Raw genomic sequence first — 16,374 nt, 5'->3', positions numbered from 1 at the left:
TTAAAAATTAAAAAATACTCACTACTTCCCTAGATGAATTCCTTGTGAGGTGTAGTTTACAAAATGGGGTCACTTGTCGGGGTTTCTGCTGTTTCGGCATGTCAGCGACTCTTCAAATGTGACATGGTGTCTGCAACCTATCCCAGCCAACATAGCGCTCCTTTCTCTTCCGAACCCTGCCGTACACCAAAGCAGTGGTTTTCCTCCACATATGGGGTATCGGCGTACTCAGGAGAAATTGCACAACAAATTTCATGGTGCAATTTCTCCTATTACCCTTATGTTAATCCAAAATTAAGGGATGAAAAACGTTTTTGAGGGAAAAATGTGAAAATTTTATTTTTACAGCTCAATATTATAAACTTCTGTGAAGCACCTGGGGGTGCGAGGTGCTCACCAAACATCTAGATAAGTTCCCTAAGGGGTCTAGTTTCCAAAATGGTGTCACTTGTGGGGGATTTCCACTGTTTAGGGGCATCAGGAGCTCTCCAAACGCAACATGGCGTCCGCTAATTATTCAAGCAAATTTTACATTGAAAAAGTCAAATGGCGCTCCTTCCCTTCCAAACCCTGCCGTGCGCACCAACAGTGGTTTTCCTCCACATATGGGGTATCGGCGTGTTCAGGAGAAATTGCACAACAAATTTCATGGTGCAATTTATCCTATTACCCTTATGATAATGCAAAATTAAGGGATGAAAAACGTTTTTGAGGGAAAAATGTGAACATTTTATTTTTACAGCTCAATATTATAAACTTCTGTGAAGCACCTGGGGGTGCAAGGTGCTCACCACACATCTAGATAAGTTCCCTAAGCAGTCTAGTTTCCAAAATGGTGTCACTTGTGGGGTGTTTCCACTGTTTAGGGACATCAGGAGCTCTCCAAACGCAACATGGCGTCTTCTAATTATCCAAACAAATTTTTCTTTCAAAAAGTCTAATGGCGCTCCTTCCCTTCCGAACCCTGCAGTGCGCCCAAACAGTGGTTTTCCCTCACCTATGGGGTATCAGCGCGCTAATGAGAAATTGCACTACAAATTGTATATTCCATTTTTTCCTGTTACCCTTGTGAAAATAAAAAAATTGGGTCTAAAGTAACATTTTTGTGAAAAAAAGTTAAATGTTCATTGTTTTCTTCCACATTCCAAAAATTTCCGTGAAACACCTGAAGGGTTAATAAACTTCTTGAATGTGGTTTTGAGCACCTTGAGTGGTGCAGTTTTTAGAATGGTGTCACTTTTGGGTATTTTCTGTCATAAAGGCCCCTCAAAGTCACTTCAAATAAGATGTGGTCCCTAAAAAAATGTCTTTGTAAATTTTAATGGAAAAATGAGAAATCGCCGGTCAACTTTTAACCCTTATAGCTTCCTAACAAAAAAAAATTTTGGTTACAAAATTGTGCTGATGTAAAGTAGACATGTGGGAAATGTTATTTATTAACTATTTTGTGTGACATATCTCTCTGATTTAAGGGCATGAAAATTCAAAGTTTGAAAATTGGATAATTTTCAACATTTTCACCAAATCTCCGATTTTTTCACAAATAAACGCAAGTGATATCGAAGAAATTTTACCACTATCATGAAGTACAATATGTCACGAAAAAACATTCTCAGAATCAGGGGAATCTGTTGAAGCGTTCCAGAGTAATTACTTCATAAAGTGACAGTGGTCAGAATTGAAAAAATTGGCCCGGTCACGAAGGCAAAACCAGGCTCTGGGGCGAAGTGGTTAAATAAATATTGATTTTATTGGCATCTGTGCTTCATTTATCTTGATTGGATTGCTCTAAGACTGAAGTATTGCATTTAATAGACCCCTTTACGCTTTTGGATTAAAATGTGATATGTTGCAGTTGTGAAAAGTACTTTTGCAAAAGACATGTAAATTATACTTGTGACGAATGCAAACAGTAAATTTAGCACCGTGAACCTTATTTACCATTTTATATAGAAAAAACTGAACTTTTTTTTTTAAATATATTTACATACAGTTTGATGCGATTAGTGATAGTCTACAGTTATATAAAGATTATTTTTTTATATGCAAATGTGCAATATGCATGAATATTGCAATAAGGCCTTGTAACATATTTTGATACAAAAAAAAAAAAAAAATTAAGTTTTTGATTTAATTTTTCATTTGTTTATGGACAACCATGTTCACATACAGTATAATAATGCAACAGGTATTCCAATAAAATAATTAAATTATCTAAACATCAAGACTTTAATATGTCCGGCCAAAAATGACCAGAACATTATAAGTGTATAGTCGACCCGAACAGAACAGCAGGGTTAAGTCAAAAAAAATTTGAGCAGCTCGGAATTTGTTTTCCATTTTTTAGACTTTTTAAGTTTGGCTGCAGTGGCACAGAGAACGCGGACTCAGTGCTACAATAAAACAAGTTGTTTATTAACTATTTACAAAATTATTCAATTATATATCAGTGACAATACAGACAGTGTAGAGCGACCTCTGCGCTCTCTCTCTGTCTCGTGCTTGTGGTCACCGTCTGGCCCTGTTTCTGGGCCTGGTTATCTGAACGATGCCCTATAAAATATCAAACCCAGCGCTACAGCACTAAGAAGTATGACACCAATAGCTTAGTTGTCGACTATATATCCTTGATTTTCCCTGATACAGGTAACCACTGTCTGTTAAGCTCACTAAACCTTGCGTGGCTCGGTTATACTCCTACTGAGCTTCACACCAAGAACATATACTGAGTACAATTACCACTGTAACATCAATATTCACATAAAGTATATGCAACATACATCGTTGTATGAATATTGGTATAAATGCACACTAACCTATAATAGTTAAAGATACACTGGACTGTCAGCCAATAGTGTCTGGGTCGAATCAGTATGGGCCTCCGTCAACCCGCTCTATTTTCCAATGGCAGTCACCACCCCAGACCCTAACAGGTGCCCACACTACACTTTCCTGCAAGGATGAAAGTCTCACACTGTGGGCCACAGTCAATTTCTTCTACCACAGACCTTCTGTCCTTGCCTCCAATTTCCAGAGAGACAACTCATGCTCCCTTCTGCTCACATAACCGAATTTCTGTCCTTCCAATTGGGTCTACGCTCACACGACCGAATTTCCATTTCTGCAATAGGGTCTGCGCTATCTGCTATCTTTAGCCTCGACAATCAGGATCTCCTAGCCTCTGTAAGGACTCTGCACCCCTTGCTTAATCCACTTCCAATACTGATCTTGTGTTTCTGGACACACTCATCACCTACGTCAGTCCTAACTACCACAGGTGACTTGTTACAAGTCGGGACGACGACTGACTTCCTGGCCTGACCCCTGTGGCTTTTGTATTTTTCTGCTGCAGATCACATGTCCCCTGTGCACCTAGCTCTGCTTTCCTCTCATTCAGCCGGCCTTCTGTCCCTTGGTTCCAATACCCTTTCAGGTTCCTACACCTAAAGTCTCTGATCACTACATGACAGCATCTGCCCACAAATACCTTACAGCTCATTTCTATTATATGAGTCACTCACTCTCCTTACATTCCTCCACTCTTTAAACTCACCATTACTTGGATGAGAAAGGTTACTTATGCTCTAGACGCTCCTTGGTGGTGGTCTCAGAGTCGCCAATATCCAAACACACTCCTGTGTCTGCTGTATTACATACTGCCATATGAAATCATCTTCTGCATACCTCCTGGGTGAAACACCAGCGTTGGTACATTCAGATCTGTGAAGTCCCTCCTGACCTGTCTCTTCTGGAACACTTAGGCCCTGAGACACTCTTCCTGTGATTTTGACCTCTAGCCTACCCTCTAAGCTAGCCCCGGTCATTCTCTCTTCATCAGACACATGTGGCGGTAGCATGTAAGGGTGCCACACTCTCTCTGGTGCGACGCCTTCTCCTTTCGGGGTGTACTCTCCTTGTCACTCGATGAGGAACAGCCTCCCACGTGTAGTCCAATTTTCCCCAAGGGTGCTTCACTTGAACCAAAACTCGATTCCCCAGCTGTAATGGTGCCTCCTGCACAGGAGTTACTACAGGATGCCTTTTCCCCTGGGGCTTCTGTACAATCTTAAGTCTCAGTGTCTCTAACCGATGATGGTGTTTCCACACCAAAGTTGTGGTGTTTATCTTCGTACTATCTTCCTCTGGATCAAGCTCTAGCTCAGTAACCTTACGGCTGTTACGTCCAAACAGCAACGTGTAAGGCGTGTACCCTGTCATGGCATGAACCTGGTTACTGTACACCCAGACCAGTTCTGGTACAAATTCAGGCCATTTCATCTTCCTGTGTCACGGTGTAGGGGAATGCTGGTGAGGAAATAGCAGATACGGGCTGGGTGAGCAGGGAAAACTAATCTGTCCCTGGGAACCCTGAATAGCCCTGACCCCGAAGGTATCTCTGATGGTGAGAAGGTTTGGGTCTCCACCCTAAGCCCTAACTCCTTCACAAGCCCTGCACTAATTCCCCTAATCTCCCTCCTCAGAACAAAGGTACAGCAATCTCAAAGGAAAGGACTTCAGCGGCACAAAAAAACAGGACTGCACAGCACGGCTTCCACGTATAGAGTGAAACTCTATCAGCTGCACCACCTGGTGGAAGGAGAGGCTACTTAAAGGCTAAGGGGAGTAGACTCACACAGAAACTCACATCCACCAGGACATGGCAATAGAATTGGCATTAACCCATGCAGTACAAAAGGGAATTTCACAGTTTAAGTTACAGCAGCATCTAGAATAGACCGCAGATACACAGCGCTAGACAGTGTGTGACATCCTGTCATCTTCCTGTTGTCCTCCACAATTCTCAGAATGTAGATAAAGTTATGTTGAAACGTTCACAGTCCCCATTTCCCTGTGGGTGCTAGGGTGTAGTTCTGGAATTCTCAATGTTGTACAGTTGGTGCAATTCATCCATGACTTTTCTATGAAAACAGGCTCCTAGCTCAGAGTGAATTCTTTCTGGACACCCGTATACCCACATGAAGTCATGACAGATGGCACAGGCCGCTGACTCGGCTGTTTGATTCCCGGTAGGAGTCATGACTGCAAACTTTTTAAAATGATCCATCATCACCAGACAGTACAAACAACCATTATCGGAGCGGCTGATCATAAGATAGTCCACCATCAGCACTTCCAATAGGAAAGAAATCCTCTTCACCTATATAGATGTTCTGTGTTTAGGGGGTTTAGTCATCTCACCCTGATGGGATTTCCGGTAATCTTCTTTCACCACTCGATTTACTTGTGGCCAATACAGAAACCGTTGTAGTCATTGGAAAGTTCTCTCTGTTCTGAAGTGGGTATCACTCTCATGGGCTTTCTTCTTCACTCTGGGCTTCATTCCTTGTGAAATCATTAGCAGACTACAATGAGGCAATCTGGGCTACCGCCCAGGGCCAAAGGCTCCTGGGTACTTTGGCCATATTGTCCTCATTATAATGCATTTTTTCACCACTGTCGGCGGTGCACATCTCCGGACAGGTAGCTTTCCTAAAGCTCAGCTGCCAGCAATTCACAATGGTTTACTTGCATCTACAAGGCTATGTGTGTATGTACTCTTAGGAATAACAGAATCTTTGGTCCTCTCCTCCACTTTTGGCTGAGGTTTAGAGGATTAATCGGAGACATAGAACTGCTGTTCTCCACTTTGGAATCCAACCCTTCAGATATATGGTATATGATGTATAGTATTGATATACCAAAAATATCAGTAATAATCAATTAAATTCTGAAAGACATTAATCAATTTAAAATTTGTATTTATTTAGTTTAATTAAATCTTGCATGGAAGGATGAAGACGTGTTCTTGGAGAAGCCTTCAACTTTAGCAGGTGTTTCTTGCTGGTCAGGAGGCCACGGGTAGATGGTTCAAATCCTTCCATACAGGTACAGCATTGATGGTGGACATGCTGTAGTTTCTTCAGGGCGCTAGATGTGGGGGTTTTCTGTCCTCGAGATGTCTAAGGTGCCCTGGTGACAGCAGGCAAAAATGCAGCTTCCTCTGACAGCGCGAGCAGCCCTGGATAATCCACGCCAGCAGGATGATATCATCCGGCGGAAGATGGAACCTATGAGAAAAGATGTAAAACTAATGTAAGTAATGGGACTCCATATTAGAGGGTACTACTGTGGTGTCACTGTGGGAGAACGTTAGAGGAATCTCATCACACAGAGGGCAGGGATCTTTGCCAGTCATCATACATGTGACAATCCCACCACTGACAGATAACATCTGCTCCACATGACTTCTTCTCACTGACATCATACAACATGGAGATTATTGTCACACTTACCTCGCCTATTTTCTCCCTCTTCTACTTTCTCTGTTTTTTCTTGTCTTCTCAGTTTTAGAAAATATTTTCTTTTCTTCTGAACTGGAGATTCTAATCAAAAAGTCAGAAACAAATATTAATTATAAACTTCTAAAATATTTTCTTTGTATCTATATAGAGTTATGCAACTGATTAATATGCACCTGTAGCATTTCTGTGTGCCGCCATGTGTTGTCTCCAAGGAACTATGTCCCCTTATTATCATGACATTACTTGCAGCAAGCCACTGTGTTATTATATAATCAGTTAGATAATAATTCAATGCAACTTTAAAGAGGACCCGTCACTAGATCAAAAGTGTCTGAGATTCACTATTATCTTATGTCTGCTGCTTCCCCGAGTATTCTGATATTTGTTTTGCTAAAATCCATCCTATGGTTGTAGAGATATGGGCATTTATATTTAGTGCTAATTTTTATGGTCTTTTCCAAGGGGGCATGGCTCACAATTTTATATTGCAGAGCAACCTAAAGACACGCCCCAGAGGATCCTGTGAGCACTGCCCTCTTGGAAAAGACGATAAAAATTAGCACTAAATAAGACCCGTAACTCAAAAAACGGAATACTCAGGGGAGCAACGGGAATAAAGTAAGTAATTTTTGGAGCCTTCATGTGCTGATTCACATTATAATTTTGGATTATAGGCTATAATTGGATGGCCTATAAACCTGTACATACCTGACAATGAGGACGAGGATGACTCGTTGTTTTTAGCAGTGAAACTCTGATTGTCTCCATTAGTTTTGGAAGAGGAAGACTCTTTCTGCCTGTTTGGTAGAAGAAAGACCAGTAAATTAAAAGGAAAAACAATAGAAAAAATGAAGAACACCTGTTTGTGAGGCCAATTAGGACAACATAGAGGGGATACCCTGCCCAGGCCCTCAACTAGTAATATTGGCCTGAAATGAGCAGGAAATGAATGGCTGGTCACAATCATCAACTGTTATTGCAGTGTTATCACAAGCCAGATGCACAGAGGGGTGGTGGATGCTGGATTTAGATTTGTGTTACTCGTGTCTTGTATTTGGTTCTGAACATATATCAGAACTAAATCTCATAATAATAATAATCTACTCACATGTCTGAGTGTTTTTCACTGTTCTCTTGGGAACACTGTGGAGGTGACATAGGCTCTACATTGGTCATCATCCCGGTATTGGTGATATTTAGCTAAAACACACGGAGAAAAATAAATTGATTTATTTTTAAGCATTTTTGTAATTATAGGTTTTAGACATATTAGTAGCCACATACTTACTTTAGAAAACCTTTGATAAGATGATACAAAGTTTTTTATTTCTGGCCAGTCATTGTCCTCTCTTGTGTCTGCCTCATCTGAATTCATGTGTCTGCTACAACGAGCTACAAAGTACAAGTGTTATCAGAGATAATTAGTATAAGACCCGGTCAGACAGTCACCCTGCTATCACTAATAATGATGAGAATTATTTTCACATAAAATGAAAGACAAGACACTCAGCAGTTTTCTGCAGATGACGTCTCATTTTATTTACTGATAAAGTAGCGGGTGTCCTCATCTGACTTTAGCTCAGGAACGAACAGGGGCTTCTGACTTAGAAGATTGTCAAAGTCTAAGTGATGCAGAAATGGATGCATTTTGATCTCATTTGCTCCTCCTGGAAAAGGAAGACAAGAAAGAAAGTGATACTGTCATTTTTAGAGAAACTGCTCCATATCGATACAGTTTATGTTAACCTGAACTGAAGATGTAACAGCAGACATGAAGGAAATGTACTGAAAGTCATAGCATGAAAAATGGGGAATGGATAAGTAGGTAGAATACTGAACCTCATGGACGCAACCATTTGTCTGGTCACAGAGGTGTAATAAGTCATAATACTATTATAATATTACCTGTCCCAAGTCTATCTGCTGGATCTTTTCTGAGCAGCTGAGTGATGATGTCCTGAGCATCGGGTGGAGTAGAGTATTTATGATATGTCCAAATTAATTTATCTGTTATATAAAAAGCAAATATTACAGGAAATGAAACATTTTCATTTATTTTCATAAAAAATGTCCTTAATAAGGCTAGAAATTAAACCAGAAAACCAATGAAACCAAATAACAGTGACATCACAAGCATTCAGATTATTTTACTTACCCTCAAGGACACTGCGTAAAATATCTCTTTTTAAAGCCCCTTTAAATGGTGTACGTCCAAAAAGAAATTTATGTAGGGTGATCCCTACTGACCACCAATCAACGGGCCTTCCATAGCCTTTCCTTTGGATAATTTCTGGGGCCATGTAACTAGGGGTGCCAAAAGTCTGGAAACCAACAGAAGAATGAGATGATGATCAATAAGTATAATTGCGTCAAATAACATCAGTGCAAACGTTTTATAGAGAAATTGTCAGAGAAGGAGAAAGAGATGAAATCTGTAAAGTGCAAGATCTTGTAAGTAAAGCATACCTCTTCATCAAGGAACTCGCTGGTGATGTCCTCAGTTGAAGCCTTGTAGATATCTGAGCTTGGTCTCATGAGGCCGAGTTTTGAAACCCCAAAATCGGTGACCTTAATATGTCCTGTTGATGATATCAGGAGGCTGTGAAAGAAAGAAATGGTGTCAGACCCAAGTAATTACCCATAGACTGTATAAAAATTATATATTTTTTTCCCCTTTATTATACTACTGGGGTCACTTACTTGCCAGGCTTCAGGTCTCTGTGCACCACACCATAACTGTGCAGGTATTCCACAGCAAGAACCGTTTCCGCAATGTACATGCGGGCCAGGGGGACTGGTAATGGACCCCTGCGCTTTATAAGACTGGCACAGTCTCCTCCTATAGAAGAAAGCAAATAGGAGAGGTGAGGGTTTGTTACAATGTAAATTACACATGATGAGGGTGAATATGAAATAAGTGGAAATATTGGGACAAGATGGCCTATATAGAGATATACTGTGTAATGTAGAGCATATACTGTATACTACATGTAGTCATCCATGTGGGCACATTATGGTCATATATAGGTGCTAGGATTAAACAGACGTGGGCTGGATATAGATACAATGGATGTGTCCTACCTGGTACATACTCCATGACCATACACAGATGAAGTTTAGTTGGAAAAGAGCAGAACATGGAGGGAACAAAGGGACAATCGGCGAATGCTGAGATGTCCCTCTCCAGAAAGGCCAATTCAAGTCTCTTTGGCTTTTTCAGGTTCTCCTTGTCCATTGTCTTCATAGCACAAATCTGGTTTGTGTCTTTATGGCGCACTAAGTGGACGGTCCTGGAGAGGAAGAAAATCCATGATTTATTACAAATTCTTATTAACAGTCCATCTATAGACCTCATCAAATGATCTCCTGTACTAATGGTTAATACTAGATGTGAGGCCATCACTATAAATCCATGTCTAGAAATGCATAAAATAATACTCCATAAATGATTATCAATGGAGGGTCCACATCCACATCACATCCTAACTGACCTGACAGATAGATGTGGACAGTGATGTGGACTCCTAATTTCTCTATGGGAATATTACATGGGCAGGACACCGAGGCATCATCATAAGGAGCCCTGGGAAATAAATATTATACCAAAGTAAAGCTCACCCAAAGGCTCCACTGCTGATCAGTTTGATCGGTTTATAGTCGCTCTTACAAAGATTTCTCACTTGGTTCAATGATCCGATCAAGGCCTAAAAAGGAATAAGAAATGACATTAAGACAGAAAATGCAGGAGAATAAAAGCTCAAGATGCAGGAACGTCTCTCTTCTATATTATGTCCCCACTGATTACACTGTAGAGAACGTGATACCAGCCGAACCCTCCACAGACCCCATTATATTATAAAGGGAAATCCCCCATACACATAAATCAATACTGCAGGGAAGGATAAGGGACATCACACAGAGGGGGCAGGAAGAATAATGCCATTATCACACATAATATGTCTGATCTACATGACGAACAGTGATATCCCATTGTCATATGCGATATAATATGGGATGTATAATTCACACCCGTCATCTGATGATATACAGACGTCCCTCTGATACTTACACTGGCAGATTCCTGGATGATCTCTGGTGTCTCACATATTCCACCATCAGTATTTGCCAGCACAGTTATTCCTAAAATAATGAAGAAACGTCATTTATTAAATGTCTATATCAGCACTTAATAACCAAAAGAAAAGGAAGCAAAAAAGTCAAATATCCAAAAACATAACAAATTTTATTGATTAATCAGAACAATTCATGATAAAAAAATAATAAGAGAATGTCAGACACAGAGAACGCTCTCTCTTTCCAACCAAGAACAACTGATCAAAATCACTTCAAAACCTATTCATAATCGTATTCATACAAGTTTGTGTCTGTTTAGAATGTAGAAGATATAGGAACAATCTGTAGTCCTCAAAATAAATAAGACAAATAAAAAAGAGAAAACTGCACAGTCTGGGAGGGTGGGGAGCAAGACCCCGACATGTGTTTCGCATAGGCTTCTTCCAAGGGGTATTGAAGAAGTTTTGCGTAGGCTTCTTCCAGGGGGTGTGGAAGAAGCCTAGATGAAACGCGCATCAGGGGCTCACTCCCCACCCTCCCAGACCATGCAGGTTTCTGCTATTTATTTGCTTATTTATTTATCCAGAGGATGAAGAATAAATCCACATATTCTTTGCCGTTCTCAATAACGTAATATTTGAATGTAAAATATTAGATGATCGTTTTACCTTCTATCAGATCGGATTTTGGCCCTGGCTGACTGTTATCAGGGTCAGCAACATTTAGGTTTTGCCCCTCTGTGGAGTCGCCTTTTGATGTTTCCTGATGGATATAAGATATACAATTAATATAACATTTCTCAAACACTAGATTACCATATATATAAAGCAGGAAGGATTAAACCTGAATTTACTTGACAAGTTCAGTATTGGACGGACAATTCACGGCCGCTCTATCAAGCAAATTTACATTAATATTTAAGGGACTTGTATCTACAACTGTTCTCTAATAACTTCTATCAGAACTGCAGCATTTACAAGGAGGAAGATTGTGATGATGGAGTGAGACAGAGGTAGAAATACAAGCTCCGCACCGCTGAGTGCAGACTATCACCACCGAGGATGGAGCCGCAGAGACAGGCCGCCATAGAATATCCTGTGTCTGCCTGGAGCGGAGAGGGGAAGGCCTCTACCATCATAAATCTGACATTCTGCTATATGACTGGTAATCTGGAGAAGATCAGACAACAAGGACATGAGATGTAGAAGATGATGGATCCTTACCAGGCGCTCCAGTGAGTGGGCCGGATACTCCAGTACAAGCAGGACATTTTGGGCCAGTTGTTTAAAAAAGGCCAATTCTCCACTTTGGGATTTTTCTTCAGCCTATAAAGATGAAAATTAACAAGAAATGAAAATAATCAATAACATTCATGAACATATATGGTATTGCCACGTTTGTTAAAGTCTGATCTGTTAAGATAGGTGTTTGGTATCAATAAAAAACTGAGTTCACTTTGCAAAAAAAGGCTTTACTTAGTCCTATCAACAGAAAAATTACAATGTTATGGGTCTCTGAATATAGTGACACAAAGAAACATTTCATCTCAATTGGAATTTTTTTCACCTTGTTTCAATACAATGTATGGTAAATAGGATGGAACCATTGAAAGCTGCAACTCATCCCAAAAAAGCAAGCCCTCACATGTCTATGCCAATGGAGAAATAACAAAGTTATGGCTCTTGAAAGAGAGTGAAGAAAAAATGAGAGCGGAAAAATGAAAAATTTTGTGGTCCATAAAGGGTTAACCAATCCTATTCCCTCCTCCCCCCCGCATCTAGGACCTTCCCACCCCTAATTCAACTAACCCTTTAGATCCCACCCTCTCCTTTGTCATGTAGCCTGATTGCCCTGTTTTGACTCCAGGCTATTCTTATCTGGGTATTTGGCACAGGTTAAACTTAAACTTGTGTTCCATTATTATTTTCCATTATTATTATATATAATTTGTGCAGATTGTCTGCTACTTACCTGCTGTACTAATGTCCAGATGTTCTGCTGTAAATGCTCAAGATATTCTGAGCTTATACAACCTTGGTGGTATTTGGTCAAGCAATCTCTCACAAGCTTCATAACCAGCCGGTAAGTGAAGCTGAGGACGCCATCGGGTAGTGGTAGCACAAAGTCAGGGTCATAGGTGGTAAGAATCCCCTGGAGTAGTGCTAACACCTGAAGTCTGTCTGGAGGAATTCCAGACATTTCAAGTAATCCAAGTGCGGTCAGTATATGACTAGCTATATGGCTTATCACACCAACAGCAATGACACCGGAATCTCAAAGTGACAACAGGAGTGTAAAGACTTGTAGAAGTAGTGATGGTTAATTGTGATGTCATAATGGAAACTTGTGTTCTAATCTTAAAGGGGCATCTTACCTTATAAGGAAGTTGCCTTGCAACCCTTAAGTAGGCAACAATACAGGCTCAGCATCAGTACCAGATGCAGGCAAGGAGGAAAGCGCTATGGGTGCTTTACTCCTCTGATCAGTTAGAGTCTTTTTATGTGAGATAAATTATTTATATCTGTTATACACAATAAAAATTATAGCGTTTTGTATGAATAAGAAATTCAGATTCCAGCGTCCTGCGTGAGCGTCCGAGCGTGAGCGTCAGATCGTCCGAGCGTGAGCGTCAGAGTGTCCGAGCGTGAGCGTCAGAGAGTGAGCGTCAGAGCGTGAGCGTGAGAGTCCGAGCGTGAGCAGCCGAGCGTCAGAGCGTGAGCATCAGAGCGTCAGAGTGTGAGCGTCAGACCGTGAGAGCGTGAGCGTCTAAGGGTGAGTGTCTGAGGGTGTGAGGGTGAGCGTGTGAGGGTGAGCGTGTGAGTGTGAGCCGCTAAAGGCCGCCATCTTGTTCTGAAATCCCGCGTCGCTGATTGACCGCGGCCTGACCAATCAGCGACGTGGGATTTCCTGGACAGAAAGACAGACAGACAGAAAGACAGACAGATGGGATAAGGCAATTATATATATTAGATTACTATGAGGCTGATTCCACGGTATTACTATGAGGCTGATTCTATGGTATTACTATGAGGCTGATTCTATGGTAATACTATGAGGCTGATTCTATGGTATTACTATGAGGCTGATTCTATGATATTACTATGAGGCTGATTCTATGGTATTACTATGAGGCTGATTTGATGGTATTACTATGAGGCTGATTCTATGGCATTACTATGAGGCTGATTATATGGCATTACTATGAGGCTGATTCTATGATATTACTATGAGGCTGATTCTATGGTATTACTATGAGGCTGATTTGATGGTATTACTATGAGGCTGATTAAATGGTATTACAATGAGGCTGATTCGATGGTATTACTATGAGGCTGATTCGATGGTATTACTATGAGGCTGATTCGATGGTATTACTATGAGGCTGATTCGATGGTATTACTATGAGGCTGATTAAATGGTATTACTATGAGGCTGATTAAATGGTATTACTATGAGGCTGATTAAATGGTATTACTATGAGGCTGATTCTATGGTAATACTATGAGGCTGATTCTATGGCATTACTATGAGGCTGATTCTATGGCATTACTATGAGGCTGATTCTATGGTATTACTATGAGGCTGATTCTATGGTATTACTATGAGGCTGATTCTATGGTATTACTATGAGGCTGATTCTATGGTATTACTATGAGGCTGATTCTATGGTATTACTATGAGGCTGATTCTATGGTATTACTATGAGGCTGATTCTATGGTATTACTATGAGGCTGATTAAATGGTATTACTATGAGGCTGATTAAATGGTATTACTATGAGGCTGATTAAATGGTATTACTATGAGGCTGATTCTATGGTATTACTATGAGGCTGATTCTATGGTATTACTATGAGGCTGATTCTATGGTATTACTATGAGGCTGATTCTATGGTATTACTATGAGGCTGATTAAATGGTATTACTATGAGGCTGATTCTATGGTATTACTATGAGGCTGATTAAATGGTATTACTATGAGGCTGATTCTATGGTATTACCATGAAGCTGATTCTATGGCATTACTATGAGGCTGATTCTATGGTATTACTATGAGGCAGATTCTATGGTATTACTATGAGGCTAATTCTATGGTATTACTATGAGGCTGATTAAATGGTATTACTATGAGGCTGATTAAATGGTATTACTATGAGGCTGATTCTATGGTATTACTATGAGGCTGATTCTATGGTATTACTATGAGGCTGATTAAATGGTATTACTATGAGGCTGATTAAATGGTATTACTATGAGACTGATTTTATGGTATTACTATGAGGCTGATTATATGGTATTACTATGAGGCTGATTAAATGGTATTACTATGAGGCTGATTTTATGTTATTACAATGAGGCTGAGTATATGGTATTACTATGAGGCTGATTCTATGGTATTACTATGAGGCTGATTTTATGTTATTACAATGAGGCTGAGTATATGGTATTACTATGAGGCTGAGTATATGGTATTACTATGAGGCTGATTCTATGGTATTACTATGAGGCTGATTCTATGGTATTACTATGAGGCTGATTTTATGGTATTACTATGAGGCTGATTATATGGTATTACTATGAGGCTGATTTTATGTTATTACAATGAGGCTGAGTATATGGTATTACAATGAGGCTGATTATATGGTATTACTATGAGGCTGATTTTATGTTATTACAATGAGGCTGAGTATATGGTATTACCAAGATGCTGATTATATTTTATCACTATGAGGCTGATTCTATGGCTTTACTATGAGGCTAACACTATAAAGTTGACATGGTCATTACTAAGAGGGTGACATGGTATTATTATAATCATGAAAGCGCTCATATCATGTGGTGCAAGTGTACCTCTCTATATTCCTACAACTTTCAGAGAAGAACGGTGAGAAAATAACTTTCTTCCTCGAGTAAGACAAGACTGGCATCACCATTGCCAACAAGCATCTTAAGAAAACTAATCCCATATCTCACTGCCAAAAAGTATGTCATCCTTTCTTAAATTATCTTTTTTTTACGCTACTACCACTCTTACTTTAGAAAACCCAATGTTATACAAAATTGTTAAATGTGATTATTCAAATGGCATTAGATGTGATTTTTAGCAGGGCAATAATACACACAAAATACAAGGTTTTAGCTCTTTTTTGAGATTGTGAGCATGTGCGACCACCAATCCTATAGTAAATAGAGCTGTGGTCGCACATGCTCACTAAGGCGTCATTCACACGATGCTCTTTGGGATCCTCGTTCTCATGATCGGAGACGGTCCCAGCGATCAGACCCTCATTGATCGTACATTCATCACCTAACCTGTGCATAAGTGATATATGTGTTGATTATGAGATAGCCCCTTTAATAGGCAGCCATATTTGGTTTCAAGGCCATCCTAAAATAGGTAATCCTTTTTCTTACCGAGACAGAAGAGTAAGAAGACGCAGAGAAGACACAGACCTCCCATGGCGCCCTGGAGTCGTTCTCAGTAACGATTCCAGTAATGTGAAAGCCGCTGGTGAATTTAATGTGCGGGGGAGGTGACACCTGCAAGGCAATAGCAACTGAATCCTCTTAATTGCATTGTATAAAAATTGCATAGAAATCACGTGTCTCATTAAATGTAGAATTTATATTTATTTTCTATTATTTTTTTTTCTTTTGGATCCCAGCCAGGGAAGAAATGAATGTGGATCCTTATTTACCTCAAAATCTGATGCAATTTAACCCATGCATGCCCTGGACCATAGGCGGATTATGAGGGCAATCTGGGCTACCGCCAGGGGTCTGATGCTACGGGGGAGCCCATGGCCAGATTGCCCTCAATATGGTGGTGCACATATCCCGGCAGGGAGCTTTCCTGGAGCTCCGCTGCCGACAATACAGAATAGCAGCGCAGCTCCGGGAGAGCCCCTGTCGCCTGTGCTGTGACGTGCCGACGCAATGACATCATCAGCCTGCACGCGCCATGCAAGGTTAGCATCTGTTTTTTTTTTATTAATATG

Source organism: Phyllobates terribilis, unplaced genomic scaffold, assembly GCF_046119375.1.
Source record: "Phyllobates terribilis strain yellow unplaced genomic scaffold, ASM4611937v1 Scaffold_314__1_contigs__length_2217976, whole genome shotgun sequence".
NCBI lineage: Eukaryota > Metazoa > Chordata > Amphibia > Anura > Dendrobatidae > Phyllobates > Phyllobates terribilis.
Note: the sequence above shows the minus strand (reverse complement) of the source record.